Source organism: Anneissia japonica, unplaced genomic scaffold (assembly GCF_011630105.1).
Source record: "Anneissia japonica isolate Jap-2015-1 unplaced genomic scaffold, ASM1163010v1 scaffold287871_len1641731_cov197, whole genome shotgun sequence".
NCBI classification, from domain to species: domain Eukaryota; kingdom Metazoa; phylum Echinodermata; class Crinoidea; order Comatulida; family Comatulidae; genus Anneissia; species Anneissia japonica.
This window is the reverse complement of record NW_022712275.1, coordinates 139,475-165,490: the sequence shown is the minus strand read 5'-3', so window position 1 is coordinate 165,490 and position 26,016 is coordinate 139,475. Positions and strand designations below refer to the sequence as shown.

Below are 26,016 nucleotides of genomic sequence, written 5' to 3'. Positions count from 1 at the left end.
AGAACTAATTAAAGGCCTGCAACCAGGGTTTCTATGATTCAGCTCAACAACATTTTCAATAAACCCCTTCTGAGCCATCCCTAACCCTTCTGCATTAAAAAAGACAAAAAGATAAAGCAATTCATCCTTACATGCTAAAATAATATTCCGAAGGGCTTGATTACTGGGTCTTAGGCATCCTTTATGGGGCGCTGTTTGGGACACTGCTAATGTCCTAAACGGCGCCCCGTATCCTGGACTTCTGGCTCTCAAAAGGTCCACCTTTCAGAAACATGGGTTTAAAAGTCATGGTCCTATGTGCAAAATAGTGCATCTGTACATTAAAAAATACAAAACACTCTTTAGATAAGTTCAGAGGGTTGCCTTCTACTTTGCTCAATTCACCACCAAAATTATCTCACAGGAATTAAGTTTTTATGGGTCATTAAAAAAAAAAAAAAAATCCAATTGAAAATCCAATACAAAATATACTGAGCATAAAACATTATGTTGTTTTTGTTCATCTTGCAAAAGACTACAAAGCTATCATTGTTATGCATATAAAAGCTTATCTGAATCTGGGTATGTCAAAAGTGGATGGAAATTTAAAGATCTTTGTGTTTGGTGAAATAGAATAAACAAAAGAAAGCTATTAAATAATATATGACTTCTTCCTTCTTTCACATTTCTTGAAATCCAATAAAAAACCTGATTCCATTCTTAGGTTTATATTACAGTTTTTCCTTTTCACACCCATTGTAACAAAAGTACTTTTAAAACTGGAATTAAAGGCTTAGAAAGCTCACCCTCTGTGACAGATTTGCTCAATTTTATGACAAAATGTATCTTTAAAACACAATTATAATAATTAAATGCAGTCATCCATAAGACAGACCTGTAAAAAAGCTTCTTTTCACAATACACAGTGACGTAAAAGTAGCAAGAATAGCAATATCCGGCATATTGATGAACTGATTAATGGTCATTTTTAGTTGTCAGTAATAGAAACATGGTCATATCTTAACAAGTTCTTGTAATCTCGAAAGCTCTGATGAGGGCAGTATAATAGAGGCAGTAGAGCTAAAAAAGATTTATTAATCAATCAACCAAGTGTTTCTAGAGCTTCTCATGAGGGCAGTATTATAAAGGCAGTAGAACATGAGGGCAGTATAAAGAGGCAGTAGAGCTAAAAAAAGATCTATTAATCAATAAACTATTAAATCAATCAGCCTCATGAGGGCAGTATAACTGAGGCATTAGACCTAAAAAAAAGATCTATTAAGCAATCAGCCGAGTGATTTTTTGAGCATTAGAGCTCCTCATGGATTGGGAGCTAAAAGTTTGTTAAAGATCCTTGATGAAAAAGATAAACCTGGAAATAGAGTAAGCCTATGTGCAAGTCAAAAAATAAAACTTCAAATTATAAGCTGTGGCATGATTAAAGCTCTGTCCACGATATCAACTGCTGTATGCCCATTATGTAGTCATGATGTGCTATATATGGTCATGATGTGATGTCATCATGACCATTTTAAGCATCACATGTTTTTTGTCAAATCAAATTTGATAGTCTGGACAGGTCCTTAATATCATCCATAGTAAAAACAAAATGGAGTAGAATAGTACAGTACCTATTTATGGGCTGCCGAGAGTGGCAGTTGGTCTCCAGAAGAAAGTTGAATCCATGGCTGGTTGCCTGGGCCAATAAGTTTCCCCAGTGGGATTCAGTCCTGGTGGGTTTCCTGAAAAGTAACAAGATGAAATCAGAAACAAAATGAATTGCTAGCTGACTCTTCATAGCCCTATACTGTAATACTACAGTTCAATACTGTATATGAATAATTATTCTCAAACCTAGATGTTTTATCCGTTTCTAAGCCTATTATTGATGATTTCAGTTTTGAAACCACTTGAATAAGGTTGTCTTGCTAAATATAATAAATATCAACTGAAAGAATTAAATATTAAATTTGGTATACATGATTATATAAGTATAACGTAATAGATTTTTCTGTTTCATACCAGTACTTCATATTTTAGCACATCTCAGGATCACCTGAAGAAATTACAGCATGGGAAATGAAGATTATGATCTAGGGCCACAGATCTAGGGTATTCAGAGCCTGGGAATCAAGAAAATGTATTTCTGAGTCAAGAGATCAAAAGGAAATATAAAAAGACAATAGAGATTTGTTTTCTGATGTTTCAGTGTAACAGGTGTCTGTAACAATAGATCTAAAAACTCATTTTCTCTTGGGCAAGTATAATTATTAATCATCTCCATAGAAACCATTTTTGATAGACTGCAGATGGATGAGTCATAGACCATTGTTTAACCTCTGAATACGATGATTGTGTATCTATTATGTACAGTCGTGCATTTAATAATACTATATCATATACATATGTAAATTTGCACATAGGTTATCGCCAGTCAACTGAAACATATACAATTTAGTTTTTTGTATAACTTCACTCAAAAGCTGGTAACCAGACGAAATATAAAATAGATAATTTCAATCCAATAAGCAGTTTTTAAAGCTTTCAATATGCAGTCATTAAGGGATTTGGAACACAACAAACAAAGTGGGTTTTTCCAGCACCATTTAATGAATCTTTAATTTACCTCCATTTAAAAGTTTATCTTCTCAAAAGAAAGGAGACAATTGTTAGTGATTTTTTAAATATTTCTATAAATAAATGGCCTCCTCTTTTGAGGTGTGCCATCATAGATATTTGCTGCAGAATGAAGAGCTTACAGGAATACAGTTTCAAGGACACAATAGTTATGTTGAGATGGCCTTCTGTCTGAAGTAAAGTTACGACAGACATAAAGTACGCATTTGTTACCTCTGATGAGTGTTCACATGATGCTTATCTAGGGAATAATGTTGTTTTTACTTGAAAGCCAGTTCAAAGCTTAGAAGTATCTATGCAAAATTATGAAAAATTCATGCCTACAAAGATTTACACATCTCAGGAAATGTTATTATTCTAGCACTGATTTGTATTTGAAAAACTTTTAGGTCATAATAAAGGTTGTATTTACTTGCGAGCTCTGAATTGCATCTACACAGCGCTATACACTGAGCAAATATCCCTTACATTCCTTGTGTACGTGGAAGTAGCAAACTTCCTCCCGAGAATGCTCAGGAGTAAATCGTCTGTAGTTGAAGTAACTTAATACAGAGAGCGTCTTCACAGGGCTAACGACAACTACTTCAAAGTTCACTTCTAACTCATCTCAACATGCCTATTATCTGGTTAACTGTTAATCTGATATATCAGAATTTAGAAATAAACAGCCCACTAAATAAGTACTGCAGTAAGTGGAGCAATGGAATATTATTAATTCCTTCTGAAGGATTGAACTCGCCTAGCCAACTTTGCTTGGAGTACATTCCACAACATTGCGAACTTCCGTTATTAAATAAACAAAATCACATCAATTATTACGTGATGGCATCTCTAGAGAGGCTCCAAATTTAGTATCCAGAATTTGATTTAACTGATCAATGAATAGACATATAATACCCATGAGTTTCAACACAGATAACTGTACAGTAATACATAAGCTCCTGATATAAATATTACTCCAGGAAGCTGAAAATGCGTTGATTACAACTGCTACATTATGGCATACTTCCCAGAGAGCTGAGTATATGTTCCAATGACTGGGGTAATAATGTGAACCACTTTGTTGGCATTTATCGCAACATATTATTATTATCATTATCTTGGGCTTGTGGAAGGAATGACAGGTGACTCCATTTTAGCAGTTGCACAATCAAGGTACAGTACAGTAAATCTAACTTGGGAGCTCTTTAAAATTAAATCAATTGCAATTATTTTCTGTAATCCATAGTGGGTGAGAATATTAACATGGAGATCATTTAATTTACTTTATAATGCTCAGATTTTACAGCTCACATGATGACAATCTTTTTGACATCAAGCAAACCGACGATTCAGAATCGTTTCATCCGTACCTTCCCAATGGAATGCAAGGCTGTAATGCTGACAGCTATTGATCCGAAAATCTGCATATATCAATATGGATTGCACAAGAGGTTAAATCTGAACACTATTTTTGGGAGCTAATCAAGGTATTACCAAGGTCATAATAAGCTTAAAAGTAAAAGGTTTTTTTCTTTTTGCTGATTCAGCAAAAATTTTGATATGACTGAAGTAATATCAGGGAACATATTATATTTTTAATTTTTTAAACTGTTATTATTTATTTAGGATCAGAGGTTGATTTTCAATAATACTCACGCCTTTGATTGCACAATGTGGTGAGACGTGGCATGTATTAATAATGTCACTAAAAGGTCAACTGCGCATGCGAGAAAGTTAAGTTCTCCTCGCCACATAGATTCTAGGGCATAATTTGACTAAATGTAGGTTGTGCAGAAATGTAAGACGGTCACGCATGAGTGAATCTGTTCTAGTGTTGCGTCGTCATGGAAATCAAAAGCTCCCTATTAAATACCCTCACGTTTTATATATGAGCTGTGAGGAAAAATGGTTCACTTCACCCAGGAACATGGGATTGTCAGGCAAATACCTCAACCATTAAGCTACTATAGTGCTGTAGAAACCTTATTAATTCGGGACCAAAAAAAGTACCTCTCAATAGGGTTAATAGTGTTGTCCATAGTGTTAAAAGATATACTTCCCCTTGTGCCGTAGCTAAAAAAAATTGTCCCCTTTAAGTGGTGTCCCAAACAAGGGAGTGGTTTCCTGTACTTGTATATACATTACAAATTCAGTGGCAAAACCTTAATGCATAATTGTTTGTTACTATGGATATCAATCTAAGTAAAGAAAAATGAGAATGACAGAGCAGTGTATCACATACTTGACATTGTAGAACATTATACAAGGCAATAAATCACTTTTAAAACTATTATTGTTTGTTTAATTTTCCATTGGGATAGTGCTGGGTCCAGACACTTCAACTCATATCCCAAAGGAACTGCAACTAACCATGACTCCAATAACTGAACCTTGAATAGTAACCATGACTTACCACAGAATGTGTAATACACGCATCCAACTCATGGGCAAATTCAGCATACTACTATTCTTTGTGGCGTATATAGGGGGTGTGCAGGGGCACATTTTCCCCAAAAATACTTGCTCGCCTGCTCCCCACCCAGTTGTTCCATATTTTGTGAGCTGCTCCTTCAACTAATCATCGAGGCCCCCCACCCCATTTCAAGTCTCTTAAATACAGCACTATATTCGCTACTACTATAAACCATTCAAAATCCATGCTGAATTGAGGTACCTATATGGGTAAAACCAATGGGGAAGGGAAGGAGTATGGCTTCATTAGGGAGAGCTGGCCACTCCCACCCCACTGGAGAAAAGACAAATTTGTAGTTAATAATTTTTACAGATTATGAGGCTTGCATAAATAAGCCTTTAAAACAATAAATTGTCAGTTTCTGGGGAGTTTGACCCCTGGACCCGTCCAAGAGTTTCTGGATGACCTCTGGCCCTGTCCACTCACATTGAAGACCTAGCCCCCTCCTCCAGGCACCACCACTGAAATGAGGGCCTCCACTTCTATGGAAATTCTGGGTAGACTTTGTTTCATGGTATCATGCATACACTGAGAACCTAATCTGCAGAATCCGCATTTTAGAAATGGCCCGCACATTGCTATAATAGTTTCCAGTGCAGAAACAACAAACACCACAAAAGCACTCCCACCACCTACAAAATGATGAAACATTGCAAAGAAACATTTAAAAAAGGGACACAAAAAATGGACTGAAGTACAGTAACAATTGCTGAGTGAGCTGTTTTAAAAACTGGTACTGGTACATTATAATTCTTTTAAGTTGTACTTATTGCTATTATTTATTTTATATATTATTATTTAATTTATATTTGTCATTCAAGGGACGAAAAACTAAAAAGATAAGCCTAGTTAAGTCATTCTGTATTCTGAATATTCAATAAACGTGAGAATTTGTTGTTCCTTGAAATCCAGGTAAAAATTATTCTTGTTACTGTACTGCACAAGTAGTAAATTATTTGATATATTATTATTGAATTTATTTTTGTCATTTAAGGGAAGAACTAATAAAAAGATAAGCCTAGTAAAGTCATTTGTATTCTGAATGAACGTGAGGATTTGTTCTTCCTTGAAATCCAGGTAAAAAATTATTCTTGTTAATGTATAGTTATGTCATAAATAATTCAACACCATTAACAGATGACCAATGTGTAAACTAATCTATTATTCTAGGATCTCATTGAATTTAGATATTTTACAGAATATTAACAAAGCATGAACAAAAAAGGACAACCATTACTGACAGAAAGTACTAAATTCCGAACCCTTTTAGAGGATTTTTCAACTGTCGGATTTTATCATCCTCAGAAATAGTTTGATAAAATAGTGCATAGTGGTCAAATACACTGCAGAGTAATATAATTGAATTTGAAATGGTGTGGGGAGTAAGGATAATTGACAGAATGTCTTGTCAGAACGTATTAGATGGAGCAGATGACGAATCTTCTCTCTGTACCCATGAGTAATAAGTTCTACCCCTGTAGAGGCTGAGTGTCACCATCTAGATTTAATACAGTTCAAAATGTTACCTAAAACTCTGTTCAGATTATCAAATTTTCTTTAATAAAAAACTCTTGTAATGTCCATATATAGTCATGAAGTACCTATTATGGTCATGTGGTGATATCATCATTACCATATTTAGGCAAGTCACATGTTTTTGTCTGTTTTGACAGAGCTTTATATGGCAAGAAGTTCCATATCCTTTTTTTAAAGGAAATGTTTTATTCATAAGGTTGCAATAAAAAAATGTTAAATTATCAACCTACTTGTCAAATTTTATTTAAGCACTTGCTTTTTCTACATTCATACAGATGGTCATAAAACAAAAATTAACAAAAAGCAAGTTCTTTATTTCTTTTTTCAAATTCCTTTCTTTCCTTTATTCAAATTCCTTTATTTCTTTTCTGAATAAAGTGATTTTTGAGATTAGGATGATGGCTCCTTTCTATTAATTAAATATATAAAATATTGCATCAAATACCAATGATAATCAACTTTGTGGAAGCATAGAGATTGCAATTGTAAAAAAAACTAAGGATTTCTACAAAAACATAATAAACAATTGACGATCAAACCATTAATTTTTTAACAACCTTAGTGTTTTTTTTTACTGAATTGGTGTACTGTATAATTGTCTTTTTTCAATGGAAACCCTCTTAAAAATTTAAAAATTGTTTGAATTTATAGCAGTAATACAAATTAACTTTTAAATATACAAAAAATTTCTTTTTTGCTAAAATTAATTTTCTTTCTGCAAACTTTCTCCTCCACCACCATACAAAAATGTAGTATGAATTTGTTGATATCTTCCTAAACTAAAGCACTCTCTCTCTCAATTGTTTATGATAGCAAGCCCAATTAGTATAGTCCATCCATCATACTCATAGAAGACTTTTATTGATATTTACAATGTTCTTGTTAATACTCTGGTACAGGTCAAAGGAAAGGATCAACAAACTGGTGGGTGGTAGTAGATAACAACCCCAAAGAAAGTCAGGATTTGCTGTTAATAAAGCATATAAAGCATAGCACTACCTAACACATTCTTCCATCAAACCATTTAGTACACTACATCAAAAACACAGCCTATACAATAGCTTAGTACAGGCAGGTACGAGCATGGTAGACGGCCAATTTAAGCCCAATTTTAGGCCTACAAAGTTGAACAGTTTTTTCTCCTAGGACATATCAGTAGCAGATTCAAAAGGGGGAGGGGGCAGCCAGCCTAAATAAAAAAAAAAAGAAAATGCTATTTCCGGCCATCTGGAGGTGCCAGCCATAATTTTAACAGTTTTTTTCCTTAGCCCAAACCATGGGGTGCCGAGGTGGTATAAACCCTCCATCTTTAAAAGTTTCCCTTGGGCTCTCCCTCCCCCCTCTATTACAAATTCCTGGATCCACCACTGTATATGGGTATCTGGTTTGCATGCTTAGCTGCAACATTATGAAATACTTCCTCCACAGGAAGCTATTGTGTTTGATCCCATGACCAGGATGATAATATGAAGTGCATCAAGGCCTTAACCATTAAAGCTATGACATTTTCAGAAATGGGTGGTATGCCATGCAAGTGGCTACTGTCCAGAGATGCCTGACCAAATAAACTGGACATGAACTTTGGCAGATGACTACCTTACTAACATATTTATCTGTGTCCAAAGTCAACAGTGCAATCACAATAAAGACATCTGGATACATATAAATTAAGACTTGACTTGTTTTTACTTTTGTGCAATTCAAAAAATATATGACATACACAACAAAATGTAGGCTAGAAAGCAAGATGTCTGTTTTAAAATTTGGAGGGGAGGGGGATGACAAGCGTCAGAGTGCCACATAATTCTGATAGAGCTTAGAGAACAAAATAATAGCTAGTCATTATATTATTTTGGCAAAATTTGAGCAAGTTCTCATGCCCATAATCTGTACCCATGCTACAAAGGCAATTATGGTAAAATACCAAAAAAAACAAACCCTCATGGGGATTATGGTAAGGGGTGACTCCACAATGGCAACCCTAGTAAATCCTCCATAAAGTAGAAAAAGCTAAATGAGTGAAACATGTTTACTTATTGATGAACCCTTTCCTCTGTCTTTTTTCTGATATAAAACATCTGTTACAATAAGTTATCAGTTATGATTTTTTTTATAAATTGGGAGGCTAAGCTCTCAAATCTTATTTCCTACGCTTTCATTTTATTAACATTTGTCATTCAAAAATCTTAAAGATTAAATCATGTCAAGTCATTTCAATAGGGAGCTTCCGATTTTTGCGACGACGCGACGCTAGAACGGAATCACTCATGCGTGACCATCCTGCCGGGCATCCTACGTTCTCTGCATACGTAGATTTGGCCAAATTGCGTTCCAGAAGCTATTCGACGAGGTGACTTTGACGTTCTCGAATGCGTAGATGACTTTAGTGACATCAATACATTCTACGTCCTGCCGTCGTCGTGCAATCGAAAGCTCCCTAATACCACTTTGAAGGCTCATTTAATCATCTTCAGAACTTCTTAATCTGTAAAAATGATATCGGGTGATACAACTACTTTTTAATAATCTGAAAAACCAAACCTTCAGCGTTCGATAAATTTGATAGTTATCAAACTGGCACCACATAAATTGAACTACTAATATCAATATGTAGGGATCTCAAAAATTCTAGTTACCGTAGGCTTATAGTTGATCATAAATTTGTATCTTAATTAGCTATAGTATTTAGAAAACAAGAATTTTTTTTAAACCATTAACAGAATTAATGCTAATTTGATCAAACAGAAAAGCATTTCATAGATGGATTCAGTGGGTGGGACCCAGCTGGTCTGAGTGCCATACATTTTTCCTAATTAATTAGTAATTTAAAAAAAAAAGGGGGAAAAAGGAAAATTACATTAAAATTTTTAGTCTGATAGGGTGTCATTTCCAGGGCTCCCTCTATTTCAAATTTCTGGATCCACCACTGGCTGTAGTTATCTAGTATTACCTGCAACCAGGGAGTTGTAACAACTCCCTGCTGCAACTGATAGTATTATTTGTGTATTTGAGGACAAACAGACATGGAGTGTGTGTAGGTGGTTAGGAATTCCAAGCACCTTGTAATACTAGAAAGTCAATATCATTAAGGATTATCCCTTAGTGGGTTAAACGCACCTTGGATGAGAAAAGAAAAATATTACAATGGAATCATCTTCACTTCAGGTACCTAGATATTAGTAGACCAATGCATTAGTACACTTCCCTATCGTAAAATCTTTATAAACAATTAAAGGAAACATAGCTGATTTTAATTACCTGTTTTGTTTATATACTGTATATAATTTGAGTAGAGTGTCTATCAACAAGCTTAAGGTCGTAAGTAGACCTAATTGTCAGAGAAGATATTTTAAATTTAAATTTTTAACATTTGGCTTGGCCCTCTAGTGACCAGTGTAGTGCCAGTACCAACATATAACAGAAACATTGTACCTAATATCCCACTCTCATGTGAGGGATATTTGAGCAGCCGAACAATCACTTCACTTAGCTGGCTAACGGTTAGCAGGATCCGGATCCTGCTAACCAATGTGTAGGCTTAAACCTGAATACATCAGAATCTATGTTCATGACCTGACAAAGAAAATTATTGCTATAAACACCTCATCTGCAATAAAATCAATACTGTATTTTGTATTTTATTTTTTCATTTCTATGTTAATTTTTTTGTTCATACAACAGAGACCTTTTCATACATATTATATTTCATGTTCCTCATTTGATTTGTAGATGAAAATCTCAGTAGATAAAACTTTACCATGGAAAAAAATTGTGTTATTCATTTAAATAATTTTTTTGCTTTATATTTCTATGTTCATATTTTGTTTTACAGACTCATGGCATGTTCATTTCCTTGGTATCAATCTTTATTTTATTCTGTAAATTTGATTACCAAATGTACAATAATTATAATACAAGATGAATCGCGTAATCAAGGCTTCTTTCAGAATAGAACACAGGGATATTTGTTTGGCTCAGTCTCAAATGGTAGACTGAAGGATTCTCTATGGAGAATTGATAAGGAAATGGGTGTTAATATTAATATCGCAGAGCAATTCAGCATCTTGAACCAGGCATCTATTTATTGCTCAATCTTAAACTAGGTCACCTCCCATGATTATTAAAGTGGAGGTTGTAAACAACAGAGGGCAGTATTGAACATTTTATTTTCTTTGCGTACAATTCATGGTAGATAACCAAGAGTGTGGACTCCAAAATCAGCAAAAACGAAAGATTCTTAATTATCATACTCATGCGGAGTTGGAAGTCAGTTTTTGTTATTGATATAAAAACTAAAATGGCTAAATAATTAAAAATATAACAAAATGCTTGGAGTACGATATTATTATAAAAAATTTAAAAATTACTTAATCATTATTATTATTTTTGTTCTTGAAATAAAACCAGGTTTCACTTAAAAATCATATTTTGACACATTAAGTACCAGCAATCTATTACCCTGAGAATATAGGCCTATATACTGTAAATCAGCCTTACATTCCAGGAGCGGACCCAGCCCGGTAAGAAAGAGTGGGTGTGAATGTGTAAACTGAGAGTCTCTGAGAAGAATCCCTGGTAGTGCAAGGGGCGATTCTCCCTTAGACCTCTTGTTTGAATAGTAATTTTCTGATAAGCTTTACAAAACAATTTTTTTTACAAAGAATAGAGGGGGCGTACACCCTCCCCCAAATCCGCTACTGCATTCTCATTTCAAATTAATAGCTAAATACTACTGTGCTTTTATTTAAAGCAAGATTTATATTTACTTATTTCTAAAAAAATAATAATTATTATTTGCTTTTTATCAACTATTTCAATGGTTTTAATATTATTATATATATAATTAATATTATTATACTTATATCTATATGCCACAGACCATCAATATTTAAGTGCATTCATATTTTTTTTCCATCAGAGAAAGGATCTACAAATTAACTAAAATACAAATCCTTGACAATAATAATTTTCCTTTCCCTTTCTGCTTAATAAAACTTAAGCAACATCCTACGTTAGAGATATCAATTCACTAATTAGCAAGGTTTGATGTTGCATGCACAGCCATCCCCTGCTGAGGCATCTAGGTTCAGTCTTGAGGAAGTGATCAGTTGGTTAACATGATAATACCCTGATTGTATTTGTTACCTTAGGGGAAACCCCAAAGCTGCTCTGTATGTGAGCAATACTAGTATTTAAAAACTTGTTTGAAGACAGACAGTGCTGGGTTACTAAACAGACAGAGTAGGGTTGCCATGAAATATTATTGTCTCTACATTTAGTGTTTTATTACATTATTTAAAACCATTTAATCATTGAATAACAACTGCCCTATTCATTATTTATATTTAATAATTTATTATAACATACATATTTATAAATTAAAAGCTATATTTCCTTTTATTCAAACGTTGTTTATTTATTTATTTTTTTTTTACCTAGCATGTGCACTTTCCCTGTCCGCCCCGGTTTCTTGGTGCTACTGTTTTACAAATTTACAAATCCAAGTAAAAGCATTAATTTAAGTCATCCCAAATATCAGATTCTGAAAAATAAGTTTTGAGATTACACTTTAATAGCAAATAGATTGGCATTCTGTGTTTGTATCCTTTTCATATACTGTATATGATAAAATCTGAAACCCTCACTGATTTGTCCATCATCAGCAAAAACGACTCATAAAAGATTATTATGGACAATGAAAGTTTTCCCTGATTTACAGGGTTTTTTTCTATACCTTGTTTAGCGAAAACTATATAAAAAAAGAGAGTAAGTAACCTTTCAGAGTTACGGTTTGGTTACTCTTTTTATTATTAATGACAGAGTTAGAGAATAACTTCCATGCGATTAAAAATAATATATTCAAAGACCGTCAGAGGAGGGCAGAAAAAAATTATATAACGGTATAAAAAAACTTGCCTCAAAAATCTCTTAAAATCTCAGCCAATTTAGCTGTAAGCCAAAGAATAAGGAACAAAAACATTTTTTTACCAATTACGCCAGAACAAAACCGAAAATGTCTCAATTTCCTTGATATTGTATAACGGTCTACATTTATAGGCTAAAATCATTCCTGTAATACCTCATCCTTAACAACAACCACATAAATTTATTATCATCAATAGATCACTTAAAGATATCTTATCTTAGGCCCATCAAAGTATTAATTTAAACACAGGACCTAAGGCGGTGACTCCCGACAGTATCTTGACATCTACTTCCTTATAGCTAATCTATTTCACAATAAAACTAAGCTATACAAACCTTCAACAGGATTTTGATTGCCTGCTGTATACAGTAATTATATTTGTTATCTTTTAATTTGCAAAATTTAATGAGATCTGTTAGAAACACTTCAATACTTTTTATTGCAAACTCATTTTAAGAACTTGGTTTTAACCCCCATGAATGTTTTTTTGTTGCCCACATATTTTTTATTGTGTGTGGAAAGAAAAACTTTAGTTTACTTCATCTACATAATAATGAATATTCATGACTCATTCAGTATAAACCAATGCACATGCAGTCTTTCTAAACTTTCCACCAAAAAATGTCTGTGCAAGGACTCTACTGCTAGGAACAAACCTGAGCCAAGAAAAGATAACAAATTATATAAGTACATAAGTAGTTTTATCTATAATGTTCTTATAAAGTTGGGGAGACTCGATGACTAAATGGGAAACGCTACCGTAGCTTTTTGAAAAAAAGGTTATTTTTTAACTATTTAAGCGTGATATATTTGCTTCAAACTATTTAAATGGTGAGAGACAGGGTACGCAAGCTTTTTTTCGGGGAAGCCTGCGCCCCATCTACCCTTACATACGCCACTGCTACTATAGTCTGAGGCCCTGTTGGACTCATCTACTGTATACTATCATCAGTGAATATGTTAAAGTTCAGTGATAAGGTTGGCATGACAGAGTAAACTTACGAGTACAGTATGTTTAAGGATATTGTTTAATAGCATCATCAATGTCGCTACTGTTCATAGTAAATCACTCTTGGATATTTCTACATACAGGACAGACAAAATACAGGAATTTATTTGAGTTTTATACATTCTATTTCAGTTTATTTGTTCAAGTGTTAATCTGTAATCACTCATTCGATTCAGGACAGTACAATAACAAAAATTAACAAAACAAAAATGAAAGCAAGTCTTTTCCAAAAGTAACTCGACACCAACTGAAAATAAAATCCAGACAAATTGACGCCCAATTTTTTCATCGCTACTTCAAAAGCAAAAATAGTTCTTTTACGCATTTTACCCGTAAATAACTTAGCCCTTCAGTGATTTGAAAACCTTTACCCTCAATTCATAATAGAAAACTTATCAAAATTGAAAAAACAAATCCATCCATAATTCAATTTTAAATTTATAGTTATGATATCATCAGCATGGATCAATAATTTTCAACATCTCTAAAATTGAGGAAAACAAATTGTGAGATCTATAATTTGATTATGTACAGTACATTCTCATATTACCAATGTGTACAAATTCATCAACAGATATATTTCATAACGTAAAATTTGATTTCTCAGCCTATTTAATAGACTAAACATTTTTTTAGTTGAAAATAATTGCCTGATTTATAGATATAATTGTTTGGTAATCTTTAATCCACTGGAAATATCTGAAGTAGAAGATGACTTAGTTCAGTGATAAGGTTGGCATGACAGAGTAAACTTACGAGTACAGTATGTTTAAGGATATTGTTTAATAGCATCATCAATGTCGCTACTGTTCATAGTAAATCACTCTTGGATATTTCTACATACAGGACAGACAAAATACAGGAATTTATTTGAGTTTTATACATTCTATTTCAGTTTATTTGTTCAAGTGTTAATCTGTAATCACTCATTCGATTCAGGACAGTACAATAACAAAAATTAACAAAACAAAAATGAAAGCAAGTCTTTTCCAAAAGTAACTCGACACCAACTGAAAATAAAATCCAGACAAATTGACGCCCAATTTTTTCATCGCTACTTCAAAAGCAAAAATAGTTCTTTTACGCATTTTACCCGTAAATAACTTAGCCCTTCAGTGATTTGAAAACCTTTACCCTCAATTCATAATAGAAAACTTATCAAAATTGAAGATAAAGGTAAACAGAAAACAAATCCACCCATATTTCAATTTGAAATTTATAGTTATGATATCATCAGCATGAATCAATAATTTTCGACATCTCTAAAATTGAGGAAAACAAATTGTGAGATCTATAATTTGATTATGTACAGTGCATTCTCATATTACCAATGTGTACAAATTCATCATTAAGATTTCAACAGATATATTTCATGAACGTAAAATTTGATCTCTCAGCCTATTTAATAGACTAAACATTTTTTTAGTTGAAAATAATTGCCTGATTTATAGATATAATTGTTTGGTATTCTTTAATCCACTGGAAATATCTGAAGTAGAAGATGACTTCACCACATTCTGTTCAATGAGATTTCCATTGCTTTGGTCAGATAAACTTGTGCTAAAAAGCGTGGAGTTAATTAATTCCCTGGTCCAAATCCATTACCGTTCTTTTTGCAGTGTTTCAGCTGCAGGACTGAAATGTAGTCGTTTAAAAGAAAGCCCATGTGCCGGTTCAAGTAATTGTTATACTCATAAATTAATAGTTTTTAGTCGATATAATCAGTTGCATATTTTAAGGGAGGGATGGGATAAGGTGAGAGAGGGGATGAATTCCACCACTGAAAATTTGATGAGTAAAATATCATCTCATTTCCCCTCAACATTTTTTTGGGGTGGCACCCCCACTAGATATGCCACTGATCAATACTCCTATCTATGCCAGGTATAATTCTGAACATACTTTTGCATAATGAGATACCGGTACAATTGACTTGATTGTTATAATAACTTGAGCTGTTTTTTTCAGAGTCAATCTTCTGCCTTCATTACTGATCGTTAATTATGTTGATGTTTTCATTTGCCATGTAGCCACTTACGATGGAGCTGTCATATTCTGGGATTCAGACAGAACAAAGTGATTTACTGTTGTTTACCTGCTAACTAGAGATTATTTATTGAAACAAAACTTGCATACTACACTCATCCAATAAAACAAAACACTACTGCAATATGCAATAAAATGAGATTAAATTTTAAATTAAGGCATCCAGTGTTGCCAAAGTTTACTTTTGAATTATCTGTATTTGTAAATGTACTTTGGTAGATAGGATTTTCACTAAAAAAAATTGTAAGCCTGAGAAGACTGAACTCAATTGGTACCACCTGGGAAATCTCTCAACAATTTCCCAGAGAAGGTATAACCCATACAGTGCTGGCCTGCTGTTTTATTTGTTCACTTATTACTGTTATCATTAGACTTAATTCAACCATATCTTAATCCTGAAGTTAAGTTCCTTACCCTTTTTTGACACAGGTTTTAAAACTGTAACAAATCTTTTATGTAATTTAAGATAGAGTAGATGAAAAATTGTCGACGTGTTAGAAGGGACAATGCCACCTATGCTTACAGTATATCCAAAAAGAGACCTTTTTAGTACCTTGGCCTATATTAGAACTTTTCTGATCTTTCATGTAGGCCTATTATTATTATAGGTTTATTATAGGTTATACATTATAGTTTGACAGTTGACCAATACTGATAATATATTACAAGTTCTATAAAGTTAATCATGTACATATGGATTTAAACACGACCCGGAAATTTTCATAATTTTATGTTATTGTGTTGCAATTAATACCCTACACAGAATAAAGTAGTTGGGTTAATTGAAATTATTACAAACGGCATGTTCTTAATTTCACAAGATAATCTCGTCCTAATAGCATGATTTAAAGCAAGAGGAAATTCTTGTGTAACAATTGAGTATTGAAAAATTAAACTTTATTTGTATTTCCTAGGTGAGTGAACCTTTCCCAAGGCCTGTCTTCATACATAAACATACCCCCCTTTGGCCATCATCCTGGACAAAGCAGCTTTGGCTATTATATGAATAGTTGCTTGAAGCCTTAGGTGCTAATCTGACTTAATTAGATACTTCCACTTTTTAAGCGCCCTTTTAAGTGGCTTTGTAGAACTTTTTATCAACAAAGAAACTGTGGAAATGTTGGAAGACAACCATTGTTATTTTTAGTCTAGGGACTTGGTTCAAGGTATTAAACTTCTGTAAACCAGTCAAGGTTTTAAACGGTTAGTCAAGGTTATGTGGCCAAAATATAATGCCCTGGATAAAATAAATTAACCTGATAAACTATTATGACCAATTATACTTTGATAAAAGTCTCTTACCAAAGAATACCGGTACCTTGTTTGATGATATGCAAGAACCATAAAAAAACAAATAATTATTTATTAATCTTTAATTATTATATTAACTTAATAATCTATTATGACCAATTATATTTTAATAAAAGTCTCTTACTTGGAGATGTTGAACCATTTCCTATTAAGCTCTTAGAGTACTGGTATGTCATTTGATGATATATGCAAGAACTCGGACTAATTAATTATTAATCAATTATCTATTAATTAATCTTAATAACTTTAAAAAAAATGTCAATCCCAATTACATAATTGTTGTATGTGTATTGTATAACTGTGTATTGTTGCTGCTACCTATACTGTAATAGTTTTAACTCAGCTACTGTTATTTTTTACAATACAAACTTTTTCCCATTCAGATTCATTGTTGATGTACAAGTATTCTGATGTAATTAAAGATACAGAGAGAAATTTATTTAAGGTGTTGCAAATTGCCATGTAATAAATTACCGTAAATACTTTGACTATTCAGAAGATTTTGCTATATATCTAAAAAAAAAAATTAGCAACAGTTAAATTACATTGCAAAATATTACCTTGAAAAGCAGGTTATATTAAATATTCAAAATAAACAAACAAATTATAGAATTGAATGTGTAATTTGTAGGTCAAACAAAGGTCATGTATTCTGACTTTTGACAATTTTTTCCCACTTTCTTCTGAGCCCAACCTATTGGCAAATTTCTTGATCCATTCCGGGAGAGGAAATAACATGTATTAAGTAGGAAGCACCCTCCCACTTGCAAAATGAATTTCTGGATGTCATTCTATCCATATCATTTACTGGCAATCCATCTCTCTTGCTCTCTCTAATATGCAGATATACAGTATATCCTCATGCACACCTAGCAAATAACTTGGAGAACTAATAAAATATCTGAATAATTTAGGATTGTCATTGATATATTCAACATGGAATAGGAAAGATAATTGTAATTTGCTAAGATTACTTCTTTTTAGTTCTGTACTTCGGGCAGAAATCGTAACTAACAAACATCCGGAATTCTCCTCTTACAAGAAATAACACCAAATTAACATTTCAATATCAACCTAATAGGCTAATTACACATTGCAATTAAACGGGTTCACACCAAAACCAAATTACCTCAGGTGATTGAACGAGCCCCCGCTTAATTTCAAATTCAAAATAGAGGTAATTAAATGGAATTAATCTAGAGCATTGAATAATGGGGTGGTCTGTAGAGTTTAAAGACCTCTTATTATCTGATGAGAATTCTTTAAAATATTTAGCTTAAAAAACAACCAGCCCAGCTGGAGTGGAGGGTAGATGCACAGTACTTTTGTTTGTTAAAATAAAACACACATGTGTATGCTAAAGATAGGTCTAGTCATCTGGACCAGTACAAGAATATATTCATGGAGTAAAGGTTCTCCATGACATACTAGACCTGTATTGCTTATAAGTTAGTGTTACTGATTTACTGACTGATATATTGAAATGTATGTTTAATATCCAACTTTAATGTTACTTCAATATGGGCAAGTTAATTTCAAAAATATTTTTATGATTTTTTTTTGGTATTTAGCATGGGACAACACATCTAACACTATAAAAATCCTGATTTTAAAAAAAGGTCTTTAATTTGAAGAAGACCTCTTCACACTGAATACATTTTCTGGTTGTAAGTACCTCCATGGTACTATGGTGTGAAAACATGTACCCATAGGCTAATAGATAGGCCTACTTTAATCTGAAGTTCAAAAGAAGCGTTAGGCCAAGTTAAAAAAAAAAAGTAGTTTCTTGTCCTAATATTTTGAAAAAAAGGTGAATGAGGGCACTCGTTTTTTTAACACTCCGAGATGGCAAATCCAAGATGGTCGATGGAAAACAGCTACTACTTTCTCACTTTCACCAAGTAAACACATTGAAAGCAAATAAAAGAAGCACTAGACATGATTTATACCATATGTATCCCAACCACGAACAAGAGGAATTTTACTGATGTGAGTTGTCCAGATTTTTGTACATTGTGAGGCAGAGAAAATGGATGCGCAAGAGCACGAGAAACTATTTTTTTTTTTTATTTGGCCTTAAATAAGTAGCACAGAAAAAAATGTTTCACATAATTTTTCAAAATTTTCAAGGTGATGAAAAGTAAGTTGTAATGTGCATCGGATGTTTTCCTTCCGGAGGGTAAAGTACAAAGTGCCACAAACTTTATCGAGAACAAAAGAATTTTATACCTGGGAAGGCAATACAAGAAATCAATCATAATGCGGTAAAATAATTTAACTTATGGTACTGTATATGCTTGGTGTACGTGCAGGGGTAAGAAAGAGGTTATCAAACAACAAAAGATATGAATACAATAAAATGAAATTATATATTACTTGTTTTTATCATTTACTTTTTATGCAATAAATGATTTTTAATAATTTAATACTGATATTAAATAAATCTTATAGGCATATAGATAAATATTAAATAAAACCTGAACCTCTTTCAATAATTTAAGATTAAGCTTGCCTGAGTATATTTTTCTTTGTAAAGTTTATTCAATTAATATCTATTATTGTCTATTTGCTTTATTATGGGTATGAAATTCTGAATTATTGCACTAAACTAAACTTTATATATCTATACATCATGTTATGCTGTTATTTTCCCCATTTTCAATGTTGAAACAACAATTTGGGGATGGCTTCTGCCTAAGAAATGCCCAAAATCGTAAACTTTGAAGGCTGATTTCTCAAATATTGTTCTTTAAACAGCTGTATGTTTAAACACAACGAAATGTAACTTCATAACGAAATGTTGGATTTAAATTATTCTTTTATCATTTCATAGCTCTCATTTTACTGTTTAACCCTGTATTAATAACTAAAAATCAATTTTTGTGACAAGTGACTGGTTTGGCTGGCCTTTGTTACATATAAAGATCTACCAATTGCCACCACAGAAAGACTATCTCTCAAACAGGGTAATTTTTGTCAATATGTGACCTATTTTCCAAGGTTGTTTTTCTGGGGCAATCTTTGCCAATATTCTACCATTATAGTAACCTAACATACACAACACAAAATTATTCAATCCTAACAACTTGAATCTTCATTTAGTTATGTCTTATGCCCTTGCTACACAATGAAATACACGTTGAAAGGCCTGTAGGCATAAGCACCAACTTTTCTCCCAGTACAATCACAATGTAGAGGAGGACATTGAACTTCAGAGGAACACTGCCGAAGGTTACTCATTTGCTATGATATCAACACATTGGTTTAATGTCTTTGCCAAGTGGACTAAAAATATGCAAACATGAGGTCTGTAATAAATATCATTCCTCTGTTAATGACCTTCTCAGAAACCATAATGTTAACAATTAGATATTGCACTGGGCAGAGAAGGGCCAAACTTGACATGATAAATGATTTAGCATCAAAACATGAAGAAGTCCACTTAAGTACTGTACATAAACTGTATATTCCGGCTTACTGGTATGTTATCCCATTAACCTACAGTTGCAAATGATATACTATGGGCATCTACAGATCACAAACAAACAGCAAAAGAGGGTAAAAAATATATAAAGAGGACACCAAAATAAATACAATACTGTTAATAAATAATAAATAAAGTATTTGGTAATTCCAGGAAGAAAAATATTTGCTGGACAGAGTTGATTGCCCAAGCAGGCCATGCTCTTTGTCCATCATTCAATTATTAGGCCAAATGAAATTCAGATCCCTGCTCTCATCAAATTTTGGAGTCTCATGAACATTTACTATTTGCTATTAAAAAACAATAATTAGTTTTTATTTTAAAAAATAATGGCAATATGAAAGATTTTTGTCAAAGCCTAAGAAGAGATGGACACATAATGGCCGAATACATTATAAATATTAATTTTACTCATTTAATTTAAAAAAAAACAATTTTTTATATAACACTATAGGATAGTAAAGAGCAAATAGTAAATGCCTTCACCAAAAAATAATTTCCCCGATGTGAAACTAACAATTTTATTTTGCTTAAAGCTGTCAACAAGTTTTGTGTGATTTGTCCATATATGGGTATGATGATATCATATCACATTTCTCTATGATGACACCAATATATGGTCAAATCACAGACAAACCATAGCACTATTATATAAACTAAACAAGTGCAAATTATAAAATTAAATTTAATCAAGTAGGGCTGGCTACTACCAAGACACAGGATAATTGTCTCTTTCAAATTACAAACGTATGCAATTGTGTGGAGATTTGAATTAATGTTATCACAATTCTTTGGAAATGAGACAAATGCATTTAATTTGCTTTAGTGCTTATTTCATCTTAACCACAATCTGTTTTCCCTCTTTTTTTATATCTATTGAAAGATCATTAGTTGAGCAAAAACTTACATCCTTATATGGATGTAAGACTGCAAACTTCACAAATCTCACAAGGATGTTTGTTAGTACAATTGAGACAAGATACAATGTTCCTTAAAATAGATCAATTTGTAGAGAAGAGCTCAAAATTGATAACAAAACAGTGGTTGTCTTACTAGAGGGCGCTATCCATATTTCCTAAACATTCAAAGTAAACCTATGTTATTACTGGTACATGCATGGTAAAACATAATATATACCTTAATTGCTCTTAATTCTGTAAATCAGTGAATAATAAAAATACCTATTTTAAGTGCTTACTTTGTATTAACTAATTTGTTAGCTCTGAACTAAAAATATAAAGAATTATTTTACCATATTAACAAATTTATATAGATAATACAATTCCTTTATTACTTTAGAAAATTGACTGATAGTCTCAAGGATTTTGTAGCAAGTCTGCAAATCAGTGAATATTGAATTGTTTGATAACTCTGATATATATACAGTAAGTAAGCATTTGTAATGAGCTATTCAATGTTCTGACAATTATGTTTGACTAATTCCCAGATATACCTTTAAGATAATATTGCAAGAATACTCTGAAAGTAGATTGTAAATATTATGCAGCAAATAACAGTTTGAAGTTCCACACCTGCTGGGATTCAATCACTAATATCAAAGTGAAAATAAAATGTAAAGATGTTAAATGAAATGACCATGATTGATTATAGAAAATTTTAAGGGTTCGTCTATTAGGAAGACAACGGCGCCAGATCTGATGAACAGTGTCAATCAGAGGATAAGGGAGACCCTGAAGGGGCTTTTATGACCTTGGACCTTGCTTTGGAGCTGGGAACCATGGCATAGCAGTGTGTGCGTGTGTAATTGTTATGCAAGTAAAATATAAGGCCATGTCACCTTCTACTGTAAAATGCACACTATCAAATTTTATGTGAAAAATGTGTGTGATGTGCACCACAGATGGGCATAATGATGTCATATTACACCCAAATATGGGCATATCACACAAAATTGGGGACAGAAGTTTAGCATGTAGGCCACTAAAATTGTTAGATTAGTGCCATTGTCAAAGATTTGCAGGAAGCTTTTTCTTATTTATGTGATTTTCAAGAAGGCTGCCAACCATGATCAAGATGAATGTCTTGTATATGATGTAAAGTTTGTAGACGGACAGGCTTTCCACTAATATGACAAGTGGCGTATCTAGGGGAGGTACACACGGCCCTCCAAAAATTACTTGTGCCCCAGTTTCCCCCCACCCCGCCAAAAATCACTCGCAAGTAGTTAAAAATCGCCTTATTTTGTGAGTTAGCACTCCTCAACTGGTCATTGAGCCCCCACTTTACCTTCGCGTCCCCCATCAACACCCCCATTTCAAGACTTCTACATACGCCACTGAAAACGACTTACTAAGCCTAGGCAATTGGCACATTCATTTTAAGACCTCTGAAACTCTCAAGCTAGGACCAAAAACATGTGCCATTACAGAACTTTTTTGTTTGTCATTCCAGTTTCATAATATTTCAGATGATCATTAACTAAAGATGTTCAAATAGACACAAAAATTCTTTCATAGTCAGTGTAATCCATGAATATAATGATACATTTGCCGGATAAATACATTAATCATCTTATTGTATCTGTTTGCTGTTTTTTGTTTTCAAATATTTTACAGGCCTTTTATTGTTTTCAATGTCTTTCATTGTATGCAGCAAGAAAGAATTTCATTTATCACATGTCTGGTTGATGATAATAAAGTAATCTTGAATCATGTCACATCCTCTCACTCATAGAAACAGGCCTATGAAGTCTATATCACCATAATGAAACTGTATTGTTATATCGCATTTATTAATGGTTCATAGATTTGTTTTTGTTTGATTATAATTATGTTTAGGTGTGTTTTTAATTGTTATTTGATATTTGGTATTAAAAACCAAAAGACAAAAAGTGCATACAATTAAACTTTTAATGTCTTAATACTCTCTTCTATCTACATTTCACAGGCAGTTTTCAATATCTGTTTTATATTTTTCAGTGTGTATGCCTTCAGACCTTCAGTTAAATTAGGATGATAATTGCAATGGTGTCAGTAAAATTTTTGTATCAAAATTTGCTCTAAATTTACGTGAACATATAATCTATGTGGTGCCAGCTAGCATTGTACAGATTTTAGGGCAGTTTAATAGGTTATTAAAAGGATGGGTGGATATACTTAACAGGTGTAAGAGATCTGCTGAACAAGGTTTTATGTGTCCACGGGGAAATTAAACAAGTTTGGGAAAGAATATATTGAGTAAAGTATAACAAATACTCTTTCAAGAAATATTATTGTCATTTGAACAACAACAATCAAATATAGCTACAATGTAATGATATATACCTCTGCTTTTTTTGATATGTTGATATGACCAGTATTGCACCTTTGTGAATACTTGGAGTACTGTATGTTCTAAACTGCTATGCTTTGGTTATTGGAAACACTAAAGAATCAGAATATGCAACAGCCTCCTCTCCAATGGGCATATTTCCAGTCATGCATGTAATTCATCACCAGACCAAAACGAATCACTCATATCCTGCCTCTGCCAGATCCTCGTTTACTCCTGGAAGTGCTATAAAAGAGAGAGATGATAAAAGGGGAAAGAGATATATATGATCTCAAAGAGCAATTTCTTTTTTGACCTGCTAAACTTTTTTAAGAATATATCATAATCATACAGTACAGACTATCATGATGTGTGAAGACAAGCATACACAGTATCACATTTGTAAAATTGTCTGTCAGATTCAATCATATTTGATCAGATTTTGTCATGCCTAAATATGGTAATTTACATCACACCATGGCCATATAAAGACACATCATGACTATACATGGGCATACACATTTATATAAAATAAAATTCGATACAGTCCTATCTTTAAGGATTGTCTTAAAGTAAACTTTGACAGACATAAAAAAAATCTGACATTGCATACCCAACATAAGTGCAGTGGTGGATCCAGAAGTTTGCTGACAGTATTCAGTAAGTGTAACAGGTAATAACAAAAAAAAAAGGTGCTTGATTCCTCCAGTCAGGGTCCTGAAGTATTAACGTTGTTTGGAACAGCCAGGGTCCTGGTAAAAACCTTGTTTGGAAAAAAAGATATTACCTTTATAGTTTAGGATGGTAAACCACAATATAATAAACTTTGGTTTGAATGGCAAAAAAATATTTTTAGCCCAACAACCTCAAATCGTGTCGGATGACAAGTCTATTCTTGTTCACAAAGGAAATTTCTCCCTCCCCAACTGCCTGCTAGTGTTGACTCTACCCTTCTTTACTTTTAACCTATTAACTGATCAAATTCTTATGATTCAACTGTTTTTCATGTTAAGCTAACAATGGATAACATAATCAGATGATTCGGATGATTAAAACAATGCATACGAAATACAAAGAACTTTATTGCAATCTCTTATTAACATTATAGCATAAGTCAAACCATAATTGAAGGGGATAAAAACATTAAAAACTACACCACAATCATACCACAAACACATAAAAAAAAAAATCCCATTTAATTAGGATGTGTGTAGGATGAAAAAGGCATCCATATGTATCAACAACCCCATGTTTTTATTATCTGTCTATGCTTGTCTATTCATAACAGCAGAACATGGAAGTAATTATTTAAGCTTGGGTTTTATAATTGAAATAATTCTTTACTCACCTTCCTGTGAGATTTAGAACCCCTAATGCTCTGTACATAAGTCTCTTGAGGTGTGGAGTTGTTTTTGATTCATATTTTGTTGCCAGGATACAATGCAGGAACGTGGGATTGAAATGCAAGCTCCACTTGTTACCTTTGTTTGCAACTGTCAAAATTTGTGGGTGATGTCACTCACCAATGATGAACATTAATTATTATTTTTAATTGGTATAAATTTATATGTAATGACTTCCATCTGGATTTGAATATATGACTTATGACCTGCTGAGCAACAGTTTTCCAGGATTTGACCAATACAAAAATTATGCTGCCTGACAGGGACTAAAAATTTCTACCTAAACCCAGCAGGATCTAGGGGTGAAGCCCTGGTGGGGCCCAGGTTAGAAAATTGGGTAATTTTGGCCCATTTTAAACTGTTCTGATGAATTCAGCAAAAATAATAATTTGCTTATCCAAGTAACATTATTTTATTGCCAATCCCTAATATTGTGGTCTAAAAGCAATTTTAGGACCAAATTAAGCCATAAAAACTCTCCCTGTGAACCCCAACAGAGATTTTTTATTCCGGGCTGTCGACCACTTGGCTCACACCCTCCATCGGACATGTTGGACCCCTTGTCAGAAAATTTCTGGTGCCATTGCTGGTCCAATAGGGCACATCTGGGATATCTGGTTTAATGAGCTTTCTCAACACATTTAAATTAATTTTATGGGATTATAGAATAAGTCAATGGCAGATAAAGTGTGGTAGCATTATCCGGTCTATGGGCCTGCGGCCTTTTCTTTTCTTGGCGTGTATGAAGATGGGCAAAGTAAGTACAAAATGAACTAGGCCTAAATTTAACAGTAACATAATACATATTTTGTTAAACATGATGATTCATGATATTGAACAGAATTTTTACTTAAACTGCAGACCATAACAACTACTATTTGTTCTGGAAACTCCTTGATTTAAGATTGTAAGTTGCATAGTGGCTTTAGCATTTTGCGCTAAAATGTATTATAATTAAAA

At 33.0% G+C, this 26,016-nt stretch overlaps 1 long non-coding RNA gene across 1 annotated transcript; it reads right to left on the bottom strand.

The window, feature by feature from the left end:
* Positions 1-1,606: 1,606 nt before the first annotated feature.
* LOC117107773 lies at positions 1,607-24,836 on the bottom strand. Its single transcript, XR_004445283.1, has 4 exons — positions 24,267-24,836; positions 23,668-23,899; positions 2,002-2,102; positions 1,607-1,721 (listed from the first exon to the last, which is right to left on the bottom strand). It is a non-coding gene; the product is annotated as an uncharacterized LOC117107773 (long non-coding RNA).
* Positions 24,837-26,016: the final 1,180 nt, after the last annotated feature.